Source organism: Bison bison, unplaced genomic scaffold (genome assembly GCF_000754665.1).
Source record: "Bison bison bison isolate TAMUID 2011002044 unplaced genomic scaffold, Bison_UMD1.0 scf7180017864491, whole genome shotgun sequence".
Classification (NCBI taxonomy): Eukaryota; Metazoa; Chordata; class Mammalia; order Artiodactyla; family Bovidae; genus Bison; species Bison bison.
The window spans coordinates 11,441,021-11,464,796 of NW_011495050.1; positions in this window are offsets into that span (position 1 = coordinate 11,441,021).

The window sequence follows — 23,776 nt, forward strand, 5'->3', positions numbered from 1 at the left end:
TGGCATCACTGACTCGATGGACGTGAGTCTCAGTGAACTCCGGGAGTTGGTGATGGACAGGGAGGCCTGCCGTGCTGCGCTTCATGGGGTCGCAAAGAGTCGGACACGACTGAGCAACTGAACTGAACTGTTTATCTTACTGAAACCCAAATATTTATTTTTTGTTATAAAATTTTGCATTTACAGTACATTTTGGAAGGATTGTAGTGAAATAAGTTTTAGTTTCTTGCAAATATAAAAATGTTTCTTTTTTAAGTTGAATGAATGATTCTTTAAATTCTATATGCAAAATATAGAAGCAGTTGTTAAACTGGTGTGCTTTTGTCATATGTCAATAAACCATAGTTGGGTGTAATTTGTTGTATTGGTATTTGGGGTCTGTTATAAAAAGGTAACCACAAACTGAGTGGCTTCAAACAACAGAAATTAATTTTCTCACAGTTTGGGAGATTCAAAATCTGAAACTAAAGTGTTAGAAAGATCATGCTCCTGTGAAGGCTTTAGAGAAGAATTCTTCCTTGCTTTGCCAAGTTTTTGCTCCCATCTGTCTTTGGTATTCCTTGATACATAGACACATCAATTCAATCTCCATCTTCATCTTCACATGGTATTCTCTTCTGTGTATATTCTTTCCTTCTCTTAGAATGACAATAGTCATTGTATTTAGGGCACAGCTTAATCCAGTATGACTTAATCTTGATATTAACAAAGATTCTGTTTTAAAATTAGGTCATAAGCTGAGGTCCTAAGTGGACATGAAGTTTTAGGAACACTATTCAACTTAATAAGTGCTGTTGTAGTTAAACAATGTTATATGCCAAGTATATTTCAATTTTAAAAAGTCTGAATATGTGTGATCAAATGAACATGGAAAGATAGCTTTAATTTTTAGAATTTAGGTACTTGGAATCCTACTGCTTGGAATGGAAAGGAAGGTCTTCAACTCTGTTAGAAGGAATAAACTGACTTCTAAGAAATAATCTCTTGCAAATGAAATGTCCTCCTAGAGAAGGGGGCCTCTAAGAAATGTTAATGTGTGTCTGCCGACATTTCCTTCATTCAATATCAAAATACATCACTCTCTTGATGGATTTGTCTGAAGGAAGATTGTTGTTGTTTAGTTGCTAAGTAATGTCTGACTCTTTGGGACCCCATGTAATCTAGCCTGACAGGCTCCTCTGTCCTTGGGATTTTCCAGGCAAAAATACTGGGTGGGTTGCCATTTCCTTCTCCTGGGGATCTGGCTAACAGAGGGATCAAACCCTCCTCCCCTGCATAGGCAGGTATTGACAGGTGAATTCTTTACCACTGAGCCATCAGAGAAGCAAAGGAGAATACTGGGGGGTCATTTACCACAGTTTTTTAGATTATTCAATAGCATTTTTAATGAACCAACTATTAATGGAAATTTCTTCTTGTAATCTCACATTTATGAAAAATTTAGAGCCTTTATTTCTGGCATAAATATAAGCCTTTAACTATTTCTCCAGCTTAAGTAGAGGTTCAGTCAGTTCAGTTCTGTTCAGTAGCTCAGTCGTGTCCGACTCTTTGCGACCCCATGAATTGCAGCACACCAGGCCTCCCTGTCCATCACCAACTCCCGGAGTTCACTCAGACTCACGTCCATCGAGTCAGTGATGCCATCCAGCCATCTCATCCTCTGTCGTCCCCTTCTCCTCCTGCCCCTAATCCCTCCCAGCATCAGAGTCTTTTCCAATGGGTCAAGTCTTCACATGAGGTGGCCAAAGTACTGGAGTTTCAGCTTTAGCATCATTCCTTCCAAAGAAATACCAAGGACCAATCTCCTTCAGAATGGACTGGTTGGATCTTCTTGCAGTCCAAGGGATTCTCAGGAGTCTTCTCCAACAGCACAGTTCAAAAGCATCAATTCTTCGGCGCTCAGCCTTCTTCACAGTCCAACTCTCACATCCATACATGACCACTGAAAAAACCATAGCCTTGACTAGATGGACCTTTGTTGGCAAAGTAATGTCTCTGCTTTTGAATATGCTATCTAGGTTGGTCATAACTTTCCTTCCAAGGAGTAAGCGTCTTTTAATTTCATGGCTGCAGTCACCTTCTGTAGTGATTTTGGAGCCCAGAAAAATAAAATCTGACACTGTTTCCACTGTTTCCCCATCTATTTTCCATGAAGTGATGGGACCAGATGCCATGATCTTAGTTTTCTGAATGTTGAGCTTTAAGCCAACTTTTTCACACTCTTTTTTCATTTTCATCAAGAGGCTTTTTAGTTCCTCTTCACTTTCTGCCATAAGGGTGGTGTCATCTGCATATCTGAGGTTATTGCTATTTCTCATGGTAGAGGTTGAGTGAGTGAGTGAGTGAAGTCGCTCAGTCGTGTCCAACTCTTTGCAACCCTGTGGACTATAGCCCCACAGGCTCCTCCGTCCATGGGATTCTCCAGGCAAGAATACTGTAGTGGGTTGCCATTTGATATTTCTCATGGCAGAGGTTAGGAAGAGATAAAGAACTAGATTTCTCTGCTCACACCATTATCTTACTCAGAACTCTAAAAAAGTATTACAGTTGTTAAAGAGTATTGTTTAAAACAGACTGCCCCTTTTTGGAGAATATTATACAGAAAACATTTTCCTAATGGTTGCTTATCCTCTCACTTCTCTTTTTATTCTATTTTATTCAGATTTAATAAGGTTATGCTGGTCCTTAAAAATCATAAGGCAGTTAGACTCTACCATGAAGTTTGACCTATTGTATTCCAAAAAATGAAATATTAATAATAAGGGTATAAAATAACATTTGTAAGTGTATAAATATTTGCACATTTATACAGTTCATTCACTATCTAACTTATAGTGACAAAGGAATTTATTATTTCAATCAGTATTTTTCATATTGTAACACAAAATTCCAACAGTTTCCCTCTGAATCAGTTCTGAAGTTTTATGTTTATTTGTAATTGCAGTAAAGTTACCTCTATATCAAACAAATTACCCAAAGCATAAGTAAAAATGTGATCATGTTTACATTCCTCAAAAAAATTTGCTGCCACAAATCATTTAAAGCAGACAGTAGAATCTGCTATTTCCTTGAACCCATCTATGCCTAAAAAGGCAGTAAGACAGAGAAGTAATCAATGTATGAATTATCCTAAGTCACCAGTAGAAGAAAAAAAAAAATCATCCATCAAACAAATTAAAATGTGCAACTTTGTATCTATTATTTGCTAAAAGAGGTTTGAAATCTCTAATAAATCTTACATAAGTGTGAGAAAATGTTTATAAGTATTTGATTTGTATTGCCTGACCAAGATAGATAATTGGTGGTTTTTATTTTTATTTTCTTTTTTTGGAATATATCTGAGGAAAACCTAAAATGATGACTCCAGAACAAAGTCTTAACTCTATAAAGACTTGGTTCCAAATCTTATAAAAAGTAATAGTAAAGCCATAGATAGTACTTCTTTTGGACTACCTAGATTCAATAATAGGAATATGAGTAATAACAATATCTGCCTTAGTGTTTCCTTTCATAAGACTAGTATCATAATCTTCATTTCCCTCTTATAACTAAAATAATTCACAATACTAGTACATAGCTTGCCTTTTTCCTCCTGATTTTTTTATGTAAAAAAACAATGAAGACTCTACCAACCCCTACCTCCCAAAAAATCTTGCCCTTTCTACCTGTTGTGCTTAGTCTCTCAGTTGTATCCAACTCTTTTCAACCCCATGGACTCCCCTCCATGGGGATTCTCCAGGCAAGAATACTGGAGTGGGTTGCCATGCCCTCCTCCAGGGGATCTTCCCAACCCAGGGATCAAACCCAGGTCTTCTGCAGTTCAGGCAGATTCTTTACCATTTGAGCCACCAGGGAAGCCCAAGAATACAGGAGTCTTTATATGTGGGCCCATTTCAGGTTTCACTCTGGGGACTCTTGAGTCTGTGAGCCAATAGACATAAATAAATGGAAAGATACTCCACATTCATGGATTGTAATAATTAATATTGTTAAAAAGTCCTCGCCATCAAAAGCAGTCTGTAGATTAAATTCAGTTAAATTCAATTCCCATCAAATCCCAATGGTATTTTTCACAAAATAGAATACACAATCTTAAAATTAATGTGGAACTACAAAAGATCCAGAACAGCCGAAGCAATCTTAAAAAAGATGAAAAGAATTGGAAACATCGCATCTCCTGATTTCAAACGTATTACAAAAAGCTATAGTGAGCAAAACTATATAGGACTGGCTTAAAAACAGACACATATCCTAGTGGCCCCCAAAATATTTAAAATATCATTAAATACAAGCAAATTGTGAGGGAGAAAATAGTAGATTACTCAAAGACAGAAAATATAACTATTCTGCAAAATTTTCAATTTAATTTAATTAATCTCTTTCACTAAATTTGTAATTTACCATAAGTTATGGAAAATAAATTTAAAAATACATGTGGACACTAAAAGTACTGAAACGGAACAGATATGGAGAAACTATGGAAAAAGAAAACAATAGTAATTATTGACAGAGTTTTCCAGCATGCTTCAACTTAAATTGTAGGGTCCAGATTTACAGGGCTGTATGTTCTGCCAGAGGAAGGACAAGGCAGAAGAAGAGAAAGAGTTTTATCTAATCAAATTCCATATTTAATTGTTTTATTGACTCAATTACTCATAAACTCATTATTGTGTATACCACTAATAAATAAAAAGCACTACCAATTAAAAATAATACAGTTTTTTCTTGTTACTTAAAATTTTTATTTTATACTTATTGAAACAGTTCTCAAGACTTATTTTCCCCTTTTACTGAGATTGAGTTAATATATTCTTTTTTTAAGTTTAATGTATACAATGTGATGATCTAACACATTTATATATTGTGAGATGATTACCACTATAAGGTCAGTTAACACACCCATCATTTCACACAGTTACCTGTGTGTGTGTGTGTGGTGAGAATGTTTAAGATGGACTGTCTTAGCAGATTTCAAGAATACAATACAGTATTGTTGACTGTAGTCACCATGCTATACATAAGATTCCCCAGAATTATTTCATCTCATAACTAGAAGTTTATATCTTTTGACAAACATCGTCATTTCTCTTACCCCACAGCCTTTAGCAACCACCTCTCTCCTCTCCACTGCTGTGTTTGGCTTTTTTTAGATTTCACATGTGAGTGAAGTCATACGGTGTTTGTCTTTTTCTGTCTACCTTTTTTCACTTAGCCGAATGCCCTAAAGTTACATCCATATTGACACCAATGGCAGGCTTTTCTTTTTTTATGGCTGGGTAATATTCTGTGGTATATATGTACCACATCTTCTTTATCCATTCCTCTGTTGATGAACATTTAGGTTACTTCCATGTGCTGGCTACTGTGAATAATGCTGCAGTAAACATTGAGATTCAGATATCTATTTCAAATAGCATTTTTCACATCCTTCAGATATATACCAAGAAGTGAGATTGCTGGATCATATGATAGTTCTGTTTCTAGTTTTTTGAGGAAATTTCACACCATTTTCCATAATAGCTTTGCCAAATTGCATACCACCAGCAGTGCACAATTCCCTTTCCTCCACATCTTTGCCAAAACTTATTTACTGGGACATACGTATAAAGAAAGATAAATTAAGGTATTTCTAAATCTTCTTCATGTTGAGAGTTCATTTTAATTTAGATAATGGAAGTTCAAGTTGTTCCTCAGTACACCTCATCATCATTAAATAGTTTATGATGCAACATTTCTTAAAATAATGCTCCACTCTCATCTCCAGGATTATCTTCCAAGCAGCCTCTGATAACTGTTTGCAAGCTTGAATGTGAGCATATGTACAAAGAAAACTATTGTAGGTCTTATGTCTGGCCAACAGTAATTGTAGCATTCAACCCCACTTTGGAGTCTTTAAATTGTCTTAGAATGAATGAGACAGGGAGTTCATTTTTTTTTTAATACATGATGATCGAAGTTCATTTCTTCATATATTTAAGAGTGTTCTTCTACTAATAAGCTGCTTGGAAATAAAAGTGCTCCCAATAATCAAATAATGAACCCACAGATAAGTGTAATTTAAAAGTGTTAATTCACTGAGAACACTTTCATCCTGTCTTAATAATATTTAATGAGTGTCCCAACTCATTCAAAGACAATATTGAAAGATATTGAATGCTGTGAATGTTCATGATATCTCATAATTAGAGAGACACCTGAGCTAAGTAGAATTGTAGTAAAGAATTTCTCAGTTTTTAATAGTTCTCTATTCAGTTGATTTCCTGCAGCAATCTGTTGGTTCCATTTGTGATGAAGCATAAAGCATAGTAGTAAATTGGCCTTCAGAACTTCAGAATATTTAGAAAGAGTTTATTTGGCTTAAAAATTTCTCTTTTTCTTTATATATGTATACATATATATATGTATACATGCATATATATTTATAAAAAAATCTGCTGTTTGATTATTTGGCAATATTAAGCCAGTTTTTAATTATATTGCCTGTGATCTTTTTAAAAACTGTTTGTCAATTTACATTAATAGTTCTGAAAAATAGTATCAGATTATTAAATAAATATATTTTTGTATTTAAAAAATAGAAGAATATACAGCCAGTTATTTAATATTTTAATTAATTTATACAACTTTAAGGCTACAGAGGTATGTTCACTGCTGTCTCATATTCATTTATTTCAAAAAACAAATTAAATATTTTGTTTTTATTTATTTATTTATTTATTTTAATTGGAGGCTAATTACTTTACAATATTGTAGTGATTTTTACCATACATTAACATGAATCAGCCATGGGTGTACATGTGTTCCCCATCCTAAACCTCCCTCCCACCTCCCTCCCCATCCCATCCCTCAGGGTCATTCCAATGCATCAGCCCTGAGCACCCTGTCTTATGAATCAAACCTGGACTGGCAATCTGTTTCATACATGATAATATACATGTTTCAACACTATTCTCTCAAATCATACCACCCTCTCCTGCTCCCCACAGAGTCAGAAAGACTGTTCTATACATCTGTATCTCTTTTGCTGTCTCTAATATAGCGTCATTGTTACAATCTTTCTAAATTCCATACATATGCATTAGTGTATTGTATTGGTGTTTTTCTTTCTGACTTACTTCATTCCGTATAATACGCTCCAGTTTCATCCACCTCATTAGAACGGATTCAAATGCATTCTTTTTAATGGGTGAGTAATATTCCATTATGTATATGTACCACAGCTTTCTTATCCATTCATCTGCCAGTGGACATCTAGGTTGCTTCCTAGGAAGCTAGGATGCTTTCTAGCCTAGGTTGGCTATTGTAACCAGTGCTGCGATGAACACTGGGATACATGTGTCTCTTTCAATTCTGGTTTCCTCAGTGTGTATGCCCAGCAGTGGGATTGCTGGTTTGTATGGCAGTTTTATTTCCAGTTTTTTAAGGAATCTCCACACTGTTCTCCATAGTTGCTTGTACTAGTTTGCATTCCCACCAACAGTGTAAGAGGGCTCCCTTTTCTCCACACCCTTTCTAGTATTTATTGTTTGTAGACTAACACATTTTGATTAATAAGGTAGGTCAGTGCATAGGCTTACTTACCTCTAATCATACTCAAGAATGCTTTGTATTCAACAAAATATTAGCAGGGACAACAGATTTTCTGAGTTTACATTTTCACATCGAGGATAGTTTATCGGTGTCTCCTCAAAAAGACTATAATATTAACCTGGCAGTCTTATTCATTCTCAGTTACCTTAAATATTAAGCCTATTCTATCTTTGAATTTCATCTAGTCAAGACTGTGTTTTTTCCAGTAGTCATGTATGGATGTGAGAGTTGGACTGTGAAGAAAGCTGAGTGCCGAAGAATTGATGCTTTTGAACTGCGGTGTTGGAGAAGACTCTTGAGAGTCCCTTGGACTGCAAGAAGATCCAACCAGTCCATCCTAAACGAGATCAGTCCTGAGTGTTCATTGGAAAGACTAATGTTGAAGCTGAAACTCCAATACTTTGGCCAGCTGATGTGAAGAACTGACTCATTTGAAAAGACCCTGATGCTGGGGAAGATTGAAGGTTGGAGGAGAAGGGGACTACAGAGGATGAGATGGCTGAATGGCATCATCGAGTCAATGGACATGAGTTTGAGTAAACTCTGGGAGTTGGTGATAGACAGGGAGGCCTGGTGTGCTGCAGTCCATGAGGTCACAAATAGTCAAACACAACTGAGCGACTGAACAGAACTGAACTGATCTTTGCATTTCACATGGAAAGAGAATTAGTTTATGGATTAAATAGCAATTATTTCAAGATAACAACTAATTCAAAGACAGACAAAAGAATGACATCATTATATTGATTTGTAAATGTAAATTACAGATAAAAGTGAGAGGAACCAGAAAATTTCTAAATGTATGAGTGTAGATCTTGGATCTAGATCCACATGTTGTAACAAAGGAAAATTGTCTTTACTATATCTGTTCCCAAAAGAAGAAAAATCTAGAGTTTATCTGCAAGCTCTGATATTTTGTGTTGTTTTTGTTTTCCCATTTTCAACCTTTTCCTTTTTTTTCCTCCAAGTTATTCTAATTGGTCTTTTATTGGTTAGATTAGGAACCAGAGTGCAATTAAGTGCTAAAAATGAAAATAAAAATCCTAGACTAGTGTCTTTCCATCTACCAAATTTTTAAGAAAGTTCTCTAAGGAGAATTAGGAAAGCAGATTACCAAATGAAAGCTAGGTATAAAAATAAAGTAGTTAGAGAAACCATGTAAAGGATATAAACATAAACTGTCTTATGTTGATGACTCCAAAAATCATATCTCAAAAATGCCCTCTCTTTTGCCCTCCAGTCTCCTATCCCAATATTTACTTGATCCCACAATTTACACGTGTTATCTAAAATGTAACTTCTTCAAAATGTTTAATTTGCCACTCCCTTAAAACTGGTTTTTCTTCTAGACTCTTCCATATTACTAAGTGGAACTATAATCCATTCATTTGCTCAATGCAAATGGAAATCATCCTTGACATACCTTACTTTCCTATTACCTCCACAGTTGGTCAGTCAACAAATTCCTTTCAAGGTCTATGTCTAGATTTTTTTTTTAAATTTCCATCTTTTTTCCCCTCTCCTTATTTCAAACTATTAGCAATTTTGTGTGAATTACTCTTTTTGATGTATTATTATTATTCACCCTATACAATCATTTTGTTTATTTTTTTATTATCAGTTTTCTCTGAGTAAAGTATTAGTTCCATGTGGAGAGAAATCTGGCCTCTCTTTATTTGAATCACTTGTAATACCTGTGCTTGGTGTCTAGGGAGGCTTCCCTCATAGCTCAGATGGTAAAGAATCTCACTGCAATGCAGGAGACCCAGGTCTGATTCCTGGGTCTGGAAGATCCCTTGGAGAAGAGATGGCTACCCACTCCAGAGATCTTGCCTTGAGAATTCCATGGACAGAGGAACTTGGTGGGCTACAATCTGTGGGGCTGCAAAGAGTTGGACACGACTGAGTGACTGGCCTCGGTCTGTTAGTACTCAGACATGTAGTTGGTACTCAGTTAATATTGGATTAACCAATAAATATATAAACCAAAGTAAATGGGTTTGTCCATTATAGTGATTTCATTAAATCTGGAACATATTTTTCACTTTTAATCATCCTTTCAATGTAAGTCATTGGAATTAGGATGTCATTTAGCATATTTGTTATACAGATTAGATAATTTCCAGTCTAAACTTCTGGGTTCACATACAAATTCCCCCATATGCCATGTGTGATTCTGACCAATTTATTTAAGCTCCCCAATGTACAGTTTGTTCATCTGTAAAATGGTGCTTTAAACAGTATCTCTATATAGTACAGAATGTAAGAATTCTAAGAATTAGCTGAAATACTGCATTTAAGGTACTCAGTACAGTGCTTGTTACTTTTAACCAGCTGTGCATAAACTGGTTGTGTATTTGCCTGGCTCCTTGTGAAGTCTAAGTCATTGCTCACACTGAATCACAGGGATTAATCATTGTGCTTTAGTGCTCAAATTAGGGAATTAGAAATGTTGAGGACTCTGTATGATTTCATTACCTTTAAACCATGAAATTTTTTGCATCTTGTCTTATTTCCCTGGATATGTTCCAGTATCTCCTAGTTTATAGTCTATAGGAATTTGAATAGAATCTGTATTGTACTGTTGTGTGAAAATTGTATAAATCTTAATTGTGTTAAGTAGGGTCATAGTGCTTTTCAGGTCTACCATACCCTTCTGTGTGTGTTTAGTTGCTCAGTCATGTCTCTTTGCAATCCCATGGACCATAGCTTGCCAGCCTTCTCTGTCCATGTTGGTCTCCAGGCAAGAATACTGGAGTGGGTTGCCATTTTCTTCTCCAGTGAATCTTCCCCACCGAGGGACTCAACCTGGGTCTCTTGCAATGCAGGCAGATTCTTTGCCATCTGAGCCACCAGAGAAGCCCAGCATATCCTTCTACTTTTTTATATATTCATTCTGTTAATTTTTGAGAGTTTGATATTGAAACTCCAGCTAAAAATCTTAATTTATCTACTTAAAAATATTGTGATATATGGTGGGACTATGTATAACTTTGTCTTGTATTTTCCAAGTCTCCTTTAAATATATTATCATACTTTCATAATTTAAAAAAAGAAAAATAAAAAAAGTTATTTAAACTTCAAATCCACAAATTTATTATAGTAGACATTTAAGTACTTTAAGATCTCTAAATATTACTTTCTTATCCTATAAAATAGCTTACACTAGTTTTTTGGTTTTTGTTTTAGGATTAAAGGAGATAACTAATGTAAAACACAGCACTGTGTTCTGTTTATCATAAACATTAAACAAATAATAATGATAATTGTTAGCTATTCTGTTATGCATTTATTTATACTGGTCTTTTGTTCCTCTATTTCCCTATTAAGATGTGTGATTCCCTTATATAATTAATTAAAATTGTTGTGATTATGACAAATCAGTAATTTAATTCATTTGACTCAAAATCCAAGTTTTGTCTCATGGTAACTTTGTAATTGGGTTGATCAATCAATTAGCTATATTAATTGTAAAATGAAAAAAATACCTTTCAAAGTTTTCAGAAGCATTTAATGTGATGGAATGTATGAAAATCTCTTACAACATGTCAGTGCTATGTGACATTACTAAGTATTTCCTCTATTATGAGTGAAGTTACTATATATATATGTGTGTGTGCATGTATATACACTATTGCAATTACTTCTTACTTGCTAAACCAAGATAATTATGTAGATATTTTGAATTTGATTATATATAGTTTTCTTGGTAAAGAAGAATTTTATTATAAGAAAAAAAGAGACCTTATAACAAAATTGCTATACATAATCAGAAGGATGTCTCATAGAACAATATGAAGTAAAAGTGAAATGTGATAACTAGGGCATATTAACATACTCAGAGAAAAGCAAAATAATTAAAAATTCTTCCAGTCATATAGGATGGAGTGTTACTGTGTGTGGACATAAAAATAAAAGGTGACCAGAGAAAGAAAATAACGGATATTAGGTCTGTATACACTGAAAGATAAATAAGAAACATGTCATATTTTTGTGTGCACATATAGTAATATATTTCTTGATTGAACAGTCTGAAAGAACCAGTTGTGTATTTTAGAGTTTGACATACTAGACACATACACTAGAAGAGAAAAATTTTGTAAATGTCTAGTGAAATATCAGGTTAGTAAAAGAAACATCAAAGACTCAAACTACATTAAGTTATAATGTGTATAAAATCCTTTTTAACTATAGAGCATGAAAGGGAGAGATAGCTAAAATTAGGTGTCTTCAAAGAAATAATATTCCTGCTGAGATTTAATATATAAATCAATGCATAATGATTTTCAGAAGACAGGAGTAAATCTTCTAAGATAAATACATGTGTCTAAGCTAGTGATATTTCAATTAACCTGACCGTGCACTACTGTCTAAAGAAAAATACACCAATCAGAAAGGAAAGCAAGGTTAGGAAGAAATCTCAACATAAAATAGTGACAGTTCTCTTTCAAGCAATGTCCAAAGAAGAGTGTCCTCGATTCAAAGGATTTAATAATCAGACTATATTTTTCCTTGATGCTTTTAACCATGCTTTTCCCATGTCCATTTCTACTGTGTATTATTTCATGCTTTATCAAAACATCTAGGTAAAATTTTGTAGTTCAGCTCCCCATAGAACCTTGCTTGCTAAAAAAAAAAGCAGCTAGCCAGAGGACTTGAGTTTCAGGTACTTTGGGATCATCCTAGGGATCATCCTAGGATTCACTGTCATGAATTGTCAATTGACAGGGACTGCAACCGATATAAGGTCAATAATTTTTGTGAGCAACTTTGTGGTCTCTGAATTTGCAAGATTAAAATGTATTTACACACTGTGCTGTGCTTAGTCTCAGTCAGACTCTTTGCAACCCCATGGAGTATAACCCACCAGGTTTCTCTGTCCATGGGAATTCTCCAAGCAAGAATACTGGAGTGGATTGCCATGCCCTCCTCCAGGGGATCTTCTCAACCCAGGGATGGAACCCAGGTCTCCCACATTGCTGGCGGATTCTTTAACGTCTGAGCCACCAAGGAAGCCCACCTCCCATATAACTCTCCTCTAGCTCATCACAGAGCACCTAGCCGAGCTCCCTGTACTATATAGCCGCTTCTCACTAGCTATCTATTTTTAGCTGCTGTAGAGCACAGGAGCTCCACTCCATGCTCTGTGATGAGCTCGAGGAGGTGTGTACCGGAGGTGCCTGAAGAGGGAAAGGATACACGTATACATATAGCTGATTCACGATGTAGTGCAGCGAAAGCTAACACAATATTGTGAAGCAACTCTACTCCAATTAAAACTTTTAATTAAAATAAATGAGTTTATCAAGTGATTCCATCTGCTGGGGCCAGTCTGTAGTCAGCCAGCCATCTACTCTGAAAGACATTTATCAGTAATTTTCAGCCAAAGACCACCAGGTGCATGTCTGTAACAGTTAAACAAGGTGGGTTTATTACTCATCTCAATGAGGGAAAACCCACACCATGGGGAAACTTGGGGTGTTCTAGTAAGCAAGCATTCTAGGGAACACTTAAGGTTTTCAGCTTTGGTTGGGTAATTTTGGAGGATCTAAGGAAACAGGGTTTCCCTCTAGACTAATTGTTGTCAGAAGGCTGGAGAAAGTCTACCATGTCTTGCTAAATTATTCTTGTCTATAAGCAGGAAAAACTAGATTATAGTTGTAACTGAAAAAAAAAAAAAAAAACAGTGGTTTCTCATTTAGTGGGAAAAGGAGATGTTTGATGTTTTGTGGGTTACAAAATACTCTTGCCTTGCCCGAAGAAAATGCTTTGTGAGCTTGTTTATCTTCAACAGGAGAATAACGTGGCTTAGCTGTAAGCATCAGATAAATTTGTAATAACACTGAGGTATAGATGTGAGCCTGAGATCAATTTTCAGAAGTCAGGGACTGTGTTTTTTTCCTTTATTGAACCTGCAAAACACTTTCTAACCATTGTAATCAACTTTTTACATCAATCAGAAATTACTATCAGGCTCAGGGCTTTATTTTTTTTAATGTTACTTTTTATTTATATATATATATATAATCTAGAAAAATGGTAATGAAAAATTTATTTACAGGGCAACAATGGAAAAACATTCATAGAGAATAGACTCATGGACATGGGGAGAGGGGAGGAGAGGGTGAGATGTATGGAAAGAGTAACATGGAAACTTATATTACCATATGTAAAATAGATAGCCAATGGGAATTTGCTGTATGGCTCAGGAAACTCAAACAGGGGCTCCGTATTAACCTAGAGGGATCGGATGCAGAGGGAGATAGGAGGGAGCTTCAAAAGGGAGGAGATATATGTACAACTATGGCTGATTCATGTTGAGGTTTGACAGAAAACAGCAAAGTTCTGTAAAGCAATTACCCCTCAATAAAAAATAAACTAATTAAAAAATTTATTTAGAGAGAGCAATGTGACAGATAAGACCAAAGAAGAAACAGTTGATAAAAATATTCCGTTTTATAAGTTCACCTATTTCTAGGGTTGCCCTTTTGTGTGTAATAAAAATTAGTGATTTCTAACTCACTAATCAGAAAACAACAAGTTTTAAAGATATATTTCAACAAGTAAATTACAAGTATTAACTTGTTAGAGTGGCTTACCTTGGAATTGGGGAAATAGGTATTTTACACATATACATTTTAAGACTTAAATCAGAGTAACTCCTAAATTAGACTATATTACAGTTTATCTGTGTATCTATCCATCAGGAAAGACTACCAATGTAATTTAAACGACATTAGAATACTTTGCACTTTCATCCCAGTTTAATCATTCTGAGTCCAGACGGTATACTTTGGAGATTGTGAAGGGTAGGGAAGCCTATGCTGCAGTTCAGGGCTCACATAGAGTCTGACATGGCTTAGCAACTGAACAACAATAAGTCCATGAAATATCAGTACCCCCACCAGAAGCTCCTGATTTAATTTGTCTGGTTAGATAGCTGAAATCAGTATTTTAATCTCTTTAGGTAATTCTAAGATGCAACCAAGATTAATAATCTCTGGCCTAGATTATATGTAACGTTAGTAGTTTGCTAGTATTCTTCTACTGATCTGTTGATGCCAGGTATGAAAAGGGAACTGAGTAATAATACTTCTGGTGAAGCCTAGACTATTATAAGTCCTCATAAATTATATGTAAAAAAATGCATTAAGAGCTTAGAAGAAAATGGGAGGTAATGTTTCAGGCCAAATGTTTCAATGAAGATATTTTAGACTTCATTTCATGTTATAATGTTCCTTCATTTGCCTCTTCTTATAAAATACAGGTTAATGGTTCCTTAAAGGAAAACGTTGGAATTGGGAAATAATTGACCCTAAAAAGGGCAGACTCTGACAGGAGTTACATTACTCTTTAATATATCTTTGGACTTTGTAAGCTTCCTTCCAAACAATATTTTTATGTTTTTGCCATTGTTGTTGCTATAATGATTTAGAGCTTGGATTTTATCAGCTCTTGGCGATAGGAAACCTACAATTGGAAACTGCCTTTTACAAGATATTTTCCTTTTTCCAACAGACCCAGTTATAATTATCAACATAGACTGTCCACTTTCAGATTCTCCTTTTACTTTCTCCGTTCTCAGATAGAGACAAAAAACATTCAATTCACTAAATTATTCTCATTCTTTATGGTCCAGTTGTAAGCCCCATCATGCTTTTCTATGGAATGATAATAATCTATTCAGTAGATAAAAACCAGTTCATAATATTTTATAACCATTGACTGATAGTTGACTTTGTTTCTTTTACTTTTTTAAATTCCACCTCCCGATTATATTTTAAACATTGATTATTCAGTAGTGCCTATTTCAGAGTAGGGACAAGCTTAAGGAATCTAAAAGAAAGATGAAAATAACTCTGCCATTTGTTAATGCATGTTGTTTAAGACTTTATTGTGAGTAAAATAGAAAGACTTGAAGGCTTTAATAACAACACTGAATATAATTTTCTCTTTTTTGTTCATAGATTGATTAATATATTTGTATAAACATAGTAGATATGTTGCGATTGCCGAAATCATAAAGCATTGGAGGTTAAAAAGACCTTAAGTGTTAATTGCTTAGTCATATCTGACTCTTTGTGACCCCATGGACTGTAGCCCACCAAACTCCTCTGTCTATGAAATTCTCCAGGCAAGACTACTGGAGTGGGTAGCCCTTCCCTTCCTCCAAGGAATTTTCCTATCCCAGAGATCAAAGCCGAGTCTCCCCAGTTACAGGCAGATTCTTTACCATCTGAGCCACCAAGAAAGCCTTAAATATCATCTATTCTATTCTCTCATTTGATAAATGGGGGAAAAAATAAAAAGTAGACACATAAAGACAAGCTCAAACAAAAAGGGTATCTCCTGTAACTTTAGAACAGAGCTTTAAATAGTGCTTAGAAAACATGAACAAAAGCATAAATCAACCAGATATAGCCTTGCTCTTTAATTTGAGACTATCTGGGGAAAAAATGTAATAAGCCAATCTACTGTCTTAGTTCAGAAACAAATGCAAAACACTTTAAGGAGGTTAGTTCATGCCCCAATTAGCCAAACTATTCAACTATGAGAGAATAGTCCAGGATCAAAACTGCTTTGGGCCATGATGAATAATGAGTGAGTGAATGGACTAATTAATAATGCTATGACAGTGTAAGTCACTTCACTGGAGCCTAGATTTTGGATGCCAAGAGCTGCATTTGAGTGATTAATATTCACTATATAAGGTCAATAAAATTTATTTTTTAATATTGGGAAATCCAATTTTATACTTTATAAGCAAAAAAGGAATCTGAGATTAGAGAAGTTTATAATGACAAGGAAACAATTGCAATGCAATTTATGTACTCTAATAAGAGCAAAATAATAGATCTCATTATTATAGAAACAAGTTCAAAGGGGTAATTCTTTATTTCATACATGAAATATTTAAAATTTGAAAGTGACATGGTGAAACCATGGATTTTACACAATTGCTTTTAACAATAATTTATCAAGGTAAGACATTTACTTACAGATTTAAAATTTTATATGATGTGGATGTATATTTAAAGTTTAATTCCCTTAACAGGATAACTCTCACAATTTCACAGACTTCCCTGGTGGCTCAGAGGTTAAAGCATCTGCCTCCAATGTGGGAGAATCCCCTGGAGAAGGAAATGGTAACCCACTCCAGTATTCTTGCCTGGAGAACCCCATGGACGGAGAAGCCTGGTAGGCTACAGTACAGCCAATGGGGTCCCAAAGAGTTGGACATGACTGAGTGACTTCACTTCACTTCACAATTTCACAAGCATTCTATTTATTAAGCACTTAATATTATTATTAGATAATTATGTTTTTCTTTTCGTATCTCAATTTCTTGCACTTCATGTTCATCAAGACCTGTAAGCACATATTACAGTGTCTTATCCTGACCACTTTTATAGCTATAATTTTTAAAGCCTCTCCTATAGCCTTAGATTCTTTCTTCCTCTTACACTCTCTCATCACTGTATTTTTCTATTTCTCTGTCTCTGTCCTTCTTTATACTATTGCAGTAGTCAAAAAACAAACAATGATAGCAACAAAAATGAAGCCTAGAGGGACATACAGGGACATATTGGAGAAGGCAATGGCACTCCACTCCCATACTCTTGCCTGGAGAATCCCAGGGTCGGGGGAGCCTGGTTGGCTGCTGTCTATGGGGTTGCACAGAGTCTAACACGACTGAAGCTACTTAGCAGCAGCAGCAGCAGCAGCAGCAGAGGGACATATAACATTATAGAGTTGAAACATCTGGATAAAACTCATACATTTTATTAATCAGCTGAATGTATTGACATCACAAATATTGTCTCATCTTTGCCAAAATTTCAGGTTTTCATTGTTACACAAATCTTTTAGTTACAAGGTAAAAGTTATATAGCTGCTAAGAGGTGGTCAGTAGGGCCTTGCATCACCAAACAAAACCTAATTGACCATGCACACTTTAACAATTAAATGGTTAAAACACACCATAAAGAATATGCATCCTTCATGTCACATAATTACCATTTTGTTGTTATTATGAGGGTTAGAGTGCTTAAAATTTACTGTCATATCAACTTGCAAGTCTATAATACAGTACTGTTAACTATACTCATCAAGCTGTATATTAGATCTCTGGGACTTATTTCTCTTATAATTGGAGGTTTGTACCCTTTGATTGGCATCTCCCCATTTTCTCTTTCCCCCAGTCTTTGACAATCATTGTTCAGTTTTCTATTTCTACGAGTTCAACTTGCTTGATTCTGCATATAAGTGAGATCAAACTATATTTTTCTTTCTCTATTTGACTTATTTATGCCCTTAAAGTCCATCTATGTTGATGAAATTGGAAAATTTCCTCTTTTCTCAGGACTGAGTAAGATTCTGGGATATGTGTATGGGTGGGTAGATGTGTGTGCATGTGTGTGAATATATGTTTTGTTGATGTTGTTCAGTCACACAGTTGTGTCTGACTCTTTGCAACCCCATGGACTGCAGCATACCAGGCTTCCCTGTCCTTCACTATCTCCCAGAGGTTATTCAAACTCATGTCCATTGAGTCAATGATGCCATCCAACCATCTCATCCTCTGTCACCCCCTTCTCTTCCTGTCTTCAGTCTTTCCAGCATCAGAGTCTTCTCCATTGAGTTGGCCCTTTGCATCAGGTGGCCAAAATATCGAAGCTTCAGCTTCAGCATCAGTCCTTCCAATGAATATTCAGGTTGATTTCCTATAGGAAATATATATTTATATATATATAATCTCACATAGGTTTAAGTATAAAACAAAATAGTCTAAAACTTTCAGCTATAAAGATGGAATAAACTCATTAGGACACAGAACTAAGTGAAGCATTCTTAGGCATAACAACAAAAGCATGATATTGTTAACCTGAGATGAATAAACTGCCAGATAATTTCTCCAGCAAGACAGATTGATTTGGGACCAGCAGAGAACTGCAGTCTATGGTCTGCAACCATGGAAATCTGCACAGGGCAAGGCAAGGAGAATGCTTCTATATAGAGAAATTGGTTTTATACATGTACAGTGATAAGTGGAAACTTTTGAGTCTCTCATAGTACTAGTTGTTATTTGATCCAAACCAGAGCTTTTTCTTTTTAGCAACGTTACAACTGTTCGATTTCCAAACTTGTTTTCCTTTTCTGAGGCCAATTGTTGGGGTTCTCTTGCTGATTTTTCTAAGTTATTATTGGAGAATTATCCCTTTAAACCACAACAGAGTTTTGGCCACTGTGTGCCTTTTTAAGGGCAGCATTCCTTGTGGAAATGTCAGCAAGGTAATACGCCTTAGCTTCTGAGAGTCAAGTTTAAAATGCCATAGAAGCTTAATAACAGCTAAAGCAGCAGACAAAAATATTGCATCCAGCATTCTTGGACATAGGAGCCATTTTTTAAATTTTATTTCTACTGGAAGTAAGGTAGTCATATTGCTTTAACAACATTCCAAAGTCATGTTACTCCAAAACCATATCTGCTATTAGGATAAATATTGGTAGTTTTCTCCTTGGCTAAAGTACAGGCCTGTGTAATTGCATATAATTCAGCCTGTTGGGCTAAAATAGCCATAGTAAAGATTCTGCCTTAACAACATCAAAAGGAGTTGCAATAGCATATCCTGAACAATATTTGCTATTGTTTCCTTTTAAAAAAGAACCGTCAGTGAAACATGAGAAGTCACTATTTCTCAAATGGATTTCCTGCAGATCACTATGAAGAATCAGGAGGTCATTCGTCAGTGTTAAGCAGTCTTGAGAGACTTTATCCATGATGAAGGGGAGAAGAGTAGCTGGGTTAAGGTTATTAAAATGTCCAAGACTTGTTAGGAGCTGCTAATACAAGGACTTCATAGGAGGTGAAGCAGCTGATTGAGAAATGCTGAGTGCAAGCACTTGTTTGCTCACCAGCCCTAAAGGCTTTGAGGATCTTCTCTGACCCCCAATGTATAACAAAATTGTTCACTTGACATAAACAGACTGCCAAATACTTCTCCAGCAAAAAATGGGTTTATTTGGGATTAGCAGAGAATTGCAGTTTGAGATATGCAAACATGAAAGTCCACGTGTAAGTTCCTGCGTGGCAAGAAAAGAATACTCTTATAAAAAGGAAAAGAAAAATAGGAAGGCTATAGTAAACAAAGCATTCATGGCTTTTCATTGGCTGAAAACTTGCCAGGAAAGTAGAGGAGTCTTTATTCTTCCTGTTCAGCTTGTCTATTGTCACAGACTGTATACAGCTTCTCTATCTTTGGCTGCAAAGAAATTATCAATCTGATTTCGGTGTTGACTATCTGGTGATGTCCATGTGTAGAATCATCTTGTGTTGTTTGGAAGCGGGTGTTTGCTATGTGTTTTGTTCTCTTGGCAAAACTGTTAGCCTTTGCCCTGTTTCATTTTGTACTTTACGGCCAAACTTGCCTGTTACTCCAGGTATGTCTTGACTTCCTATTTTTGCATTCCAGTCCCCTATGATGTAAAGGACATCTTTTTTGGTATTAGTTCTAGAAGATCTTGTAGGTCATCATAGAACTGTTCAACTTCAGCTTCTTCAGCTTTAGTGATTAAGGCATAGACTTGGATTACTGTGATATTAAATGGTTTGCCTTAGAAATGAACAGAGATTATTCTGTCATTTTTGAGATTGCACCAAAGTACTATATTTTGGACTCTTTTGTTGACTATGAGGGCTACCCCATTTCTTCTAAGGGACTCTTGTCCACAGTGGTAGATATAATGGTTGTCTGAGTTGAATTTGCCCATTCCAGTCCTTTACTTCACTGATTCCTGAACTCTCGGTGTTCACCCTTGCCATCTCCTGTTTGACCACTTCCAATTTACCTTGATTCATGGACATAATGTTCCAGGTTCCTATGCAATATTGTTCTTTACAGTATCGGACTTCCATCACCAGTCACATCCACAACTGGGTGTCGTTTTTGCTTTGGATCCATCTCCTAATTCTTTCTGATGTTACTCCTCCACTGTTCTCCAGTAGTGTATCGGGCACCTACCAACCTAGGGAGTTCATCTTTCAGTGTCATTATCTTTTTGCCATTTCATACTGTTCATGGGGTTCTCAAGGCAAGAATACTGAAGTGGTTTGCCATTCCCTTCTCCAGTGGACCACGTTTTGTCAGAACTCTACACAATAACCCGTCCATCTTGGTTGGCCCTACACCACATGTCTCATAGTTTCACTGAGTTAGACAAGGCTGTGGTCCATGTGATCAGTTTGATTAGTTTTCTGTGACTGTGGTTTTCATTCTTTCCGCCCTCTGATGAATAAAGATAAAAGAAGTATGGAAGCTTCCAGATGAGAGATACTGACTGTGAGAGAAACTAGGTCATGATTTGATGGGCGGGGCCATGCTCAGTAAATGTTTAATCCAATTTTCTCTTGATGGGCTGGCTGTGTTCCCTCCCTATTGTTTGGCCTGAGGCCCAAGGGTTGACCAACATCTTATACAGTCAGCAAAAAATATGACCTGGAGCTGACTGGCACAGAGAATGAAATCCTTATTGCAAATTCAGACTTAAATTGAAGAAAGTAGGGGAAACCACTGGACCATCCAGGTATGACCTAAGTCAAATCCCTTCTGATTATACAGTGGAAGTGACAGATTCAAGGGATTAGATCTGATGGACAATGCCTGAAGAAATATGAATGGAAGTTTGTGATGTTGTACAGGAGGCAGACCATTGTACAAAACCATCCTCAAGAAATCAAATGCAAAAATGCAAAATGGTTGTCTGAAGAGGCCTTACAAATAGCTAAGAAAAGAAGAGTAGCTAAAGGCAAAGGAGAAAAGGAAAGATATACCCATCTGAATGCAGAGTTCCAGAAAATAACAAGGAGAGACAATAAAACTTTTTAAGTGAATAATGCAAAGAAATAGAGGAAGACAATAGAATGGGAAAGACTAAAGATCTCTTCAAGAAAATTAGAGATACCAAGGGAACATGTCATGCAAAGATGGGCACAATAAAGGACAGAAATGGTATGGACCTAACAGAAGCAGAAGATATTAAGAAGAGGTGGCAAAAATACACAGAAGAACTACACAGAAAAGATCTTAATGACCTAGATAACCAAGATGGTGTGATCACTCACCTAGAAACAGACATCCTGAAGTCCAAAGTTAAGTGGGCCTTAGGAAGCATCACTACGAACAAAGCTAGTGGAGGTGATGGAATTCCACCTGAGCTATTTCATGTCCTAAAAGATGATGTAAAAGTGCTGCACTCAACATGCCAGCAAATTTGGAAAATTAAGCAGTGGCCACAGGACTGTTAAATTTTTGTTTTAATTCTAACCCTGAAGGAAGGAAATGCCAAAAAACTACCATTCAATTGCACTAATCTCACACAGTAGCAAAGTAATGCTCAAAATTATCAAAATTATCCTTGCTTGGTTTCAACAGGACGTGAACCGAGAACTTCCAGATGTTCAAGCTGGATTTACAAAAGACAGAGGAACCAGAGATCAAATTATCAACATCTGTTGGATCATCAAAAAAGCAATAGAGCTCCAGAAAAACATCTGCTTTATTGACTACACCAAATCCTTTGACTGTGTGGATCACAACAAACTGTGGAAAATTCTTCAAGAGATGGGAATACCAGACCAGTTCACCTGCCTCTTGAGAACTCTGTATGGAGGTCAAGAAGCAACAGTTGGAACCAGACATTGAACAATGTACTGGTTCCAAAGTGGGAAAGAAGTATGTCAAGGCTGTATACTGTCAGCTTGCTTATTTAACTTCTATCAGAGTACATTATGCAAAATGCTGGCTGGGTGAAGCACAAGCTGGAATCAATATTTCAGGGAGAAATATCAATAACCTCAGATATGCAGATGACCACCACCCTTATAGCAGAAAGCAAAGAAGAACTGAAGAGCCTCTTGATGAAAGTGAAAGAGGAGAGTGAAAAAGTTGGCTTAAAACTCAACATTCGGAAGACTAAGATCATGGGATCCAGTCCCATCACTTCATGGCAAATAGATATGGAAACAGTGGAAATAGTGTCAGACTTTATTTTTGGAGGCTCCAAAATCACTGCAGATGGTGACTGCAGCCATGAAATTAAAAGAGGCTTGCTCCTTGGAAGAAAAGCTATGACCGACCTAGACAGCAAAATAAAAAGCAGAGATATTACTTTGCCAACAAAGGTCTATCTAGTCAAAGCTATGGTTTTTCCAGTAAACCATATTTTTCTCACATATGGATGTGAGAGTTGCACTATAAAGAAAGCTGAGGGCCAAAGAATTGATGCTTTTGAACTGTGGTGTTGGAGAAGACTCTTGAGAGTCATTTGGACTGTGAGGCGATTCAACCAGTCAATCCTAAGGGAAATCAGTCCTGAATATTCATTTTAAGGACTGATGTTGAAGCTGAAGCTCCAATACCTTGGCCACCTGATCTGAAGAACTGACTCAGTTGAAAAGATACTGATGCTGGGAAAAATTGAAGGCCGGAGAAGGGGATGACAGATGGCTGGATGGCATCACTGACTCAATGGACTTGAGTTTGAGTAGGCTCTGGAAGTTGGTGATGGACATAAGGCCTGGTGTACTGCAGTCCACGGAAAGAGTCAGATACAACGGAACTACTGAACTGAACTGTACTGAACTGAACTGATTGTTGCAGAATGTGACAATGCCCTCTTCTGTTCTCCCAACTGTTTAATTGAAATTTCTCTTTATTAATTTTTTTTTTCTAATGCGTTAAAGACTTCCCTCAAGGCTCAGATGATTTAGAATTTGCCTGCACTGCAGGAGACCTGGCTTCAGTCCCTGGATTGGGAAGATGCCCTGGAGAAGGAAATGGCCACCCTCTCCAATATTCTTGACTGGAGAATTCTATGGATGGAAGAGCCTGGCTGGTGACAGTCCATGGGGTTACAAAGAGTCAAACACAACTGAGTGACTTTCCCTTTCAATTTTCATAATACATAAAATAATTTGATATACTGGGCTTCATCAAAATTAAAAACCTATACTCTGAAAAAGACTGCATTACAAGGATGAAAAGGCAAACCAAGACTGGGGAAATTATTTGCAAACCACTTATTTGTCCAATGACTCAGATCTGGAATGAATAAAGAACTCTAAAAATTAACATTAAAAAGCAAACAACGCAATCAGACTATGAGCAAAAGACATCAGTATACTTCA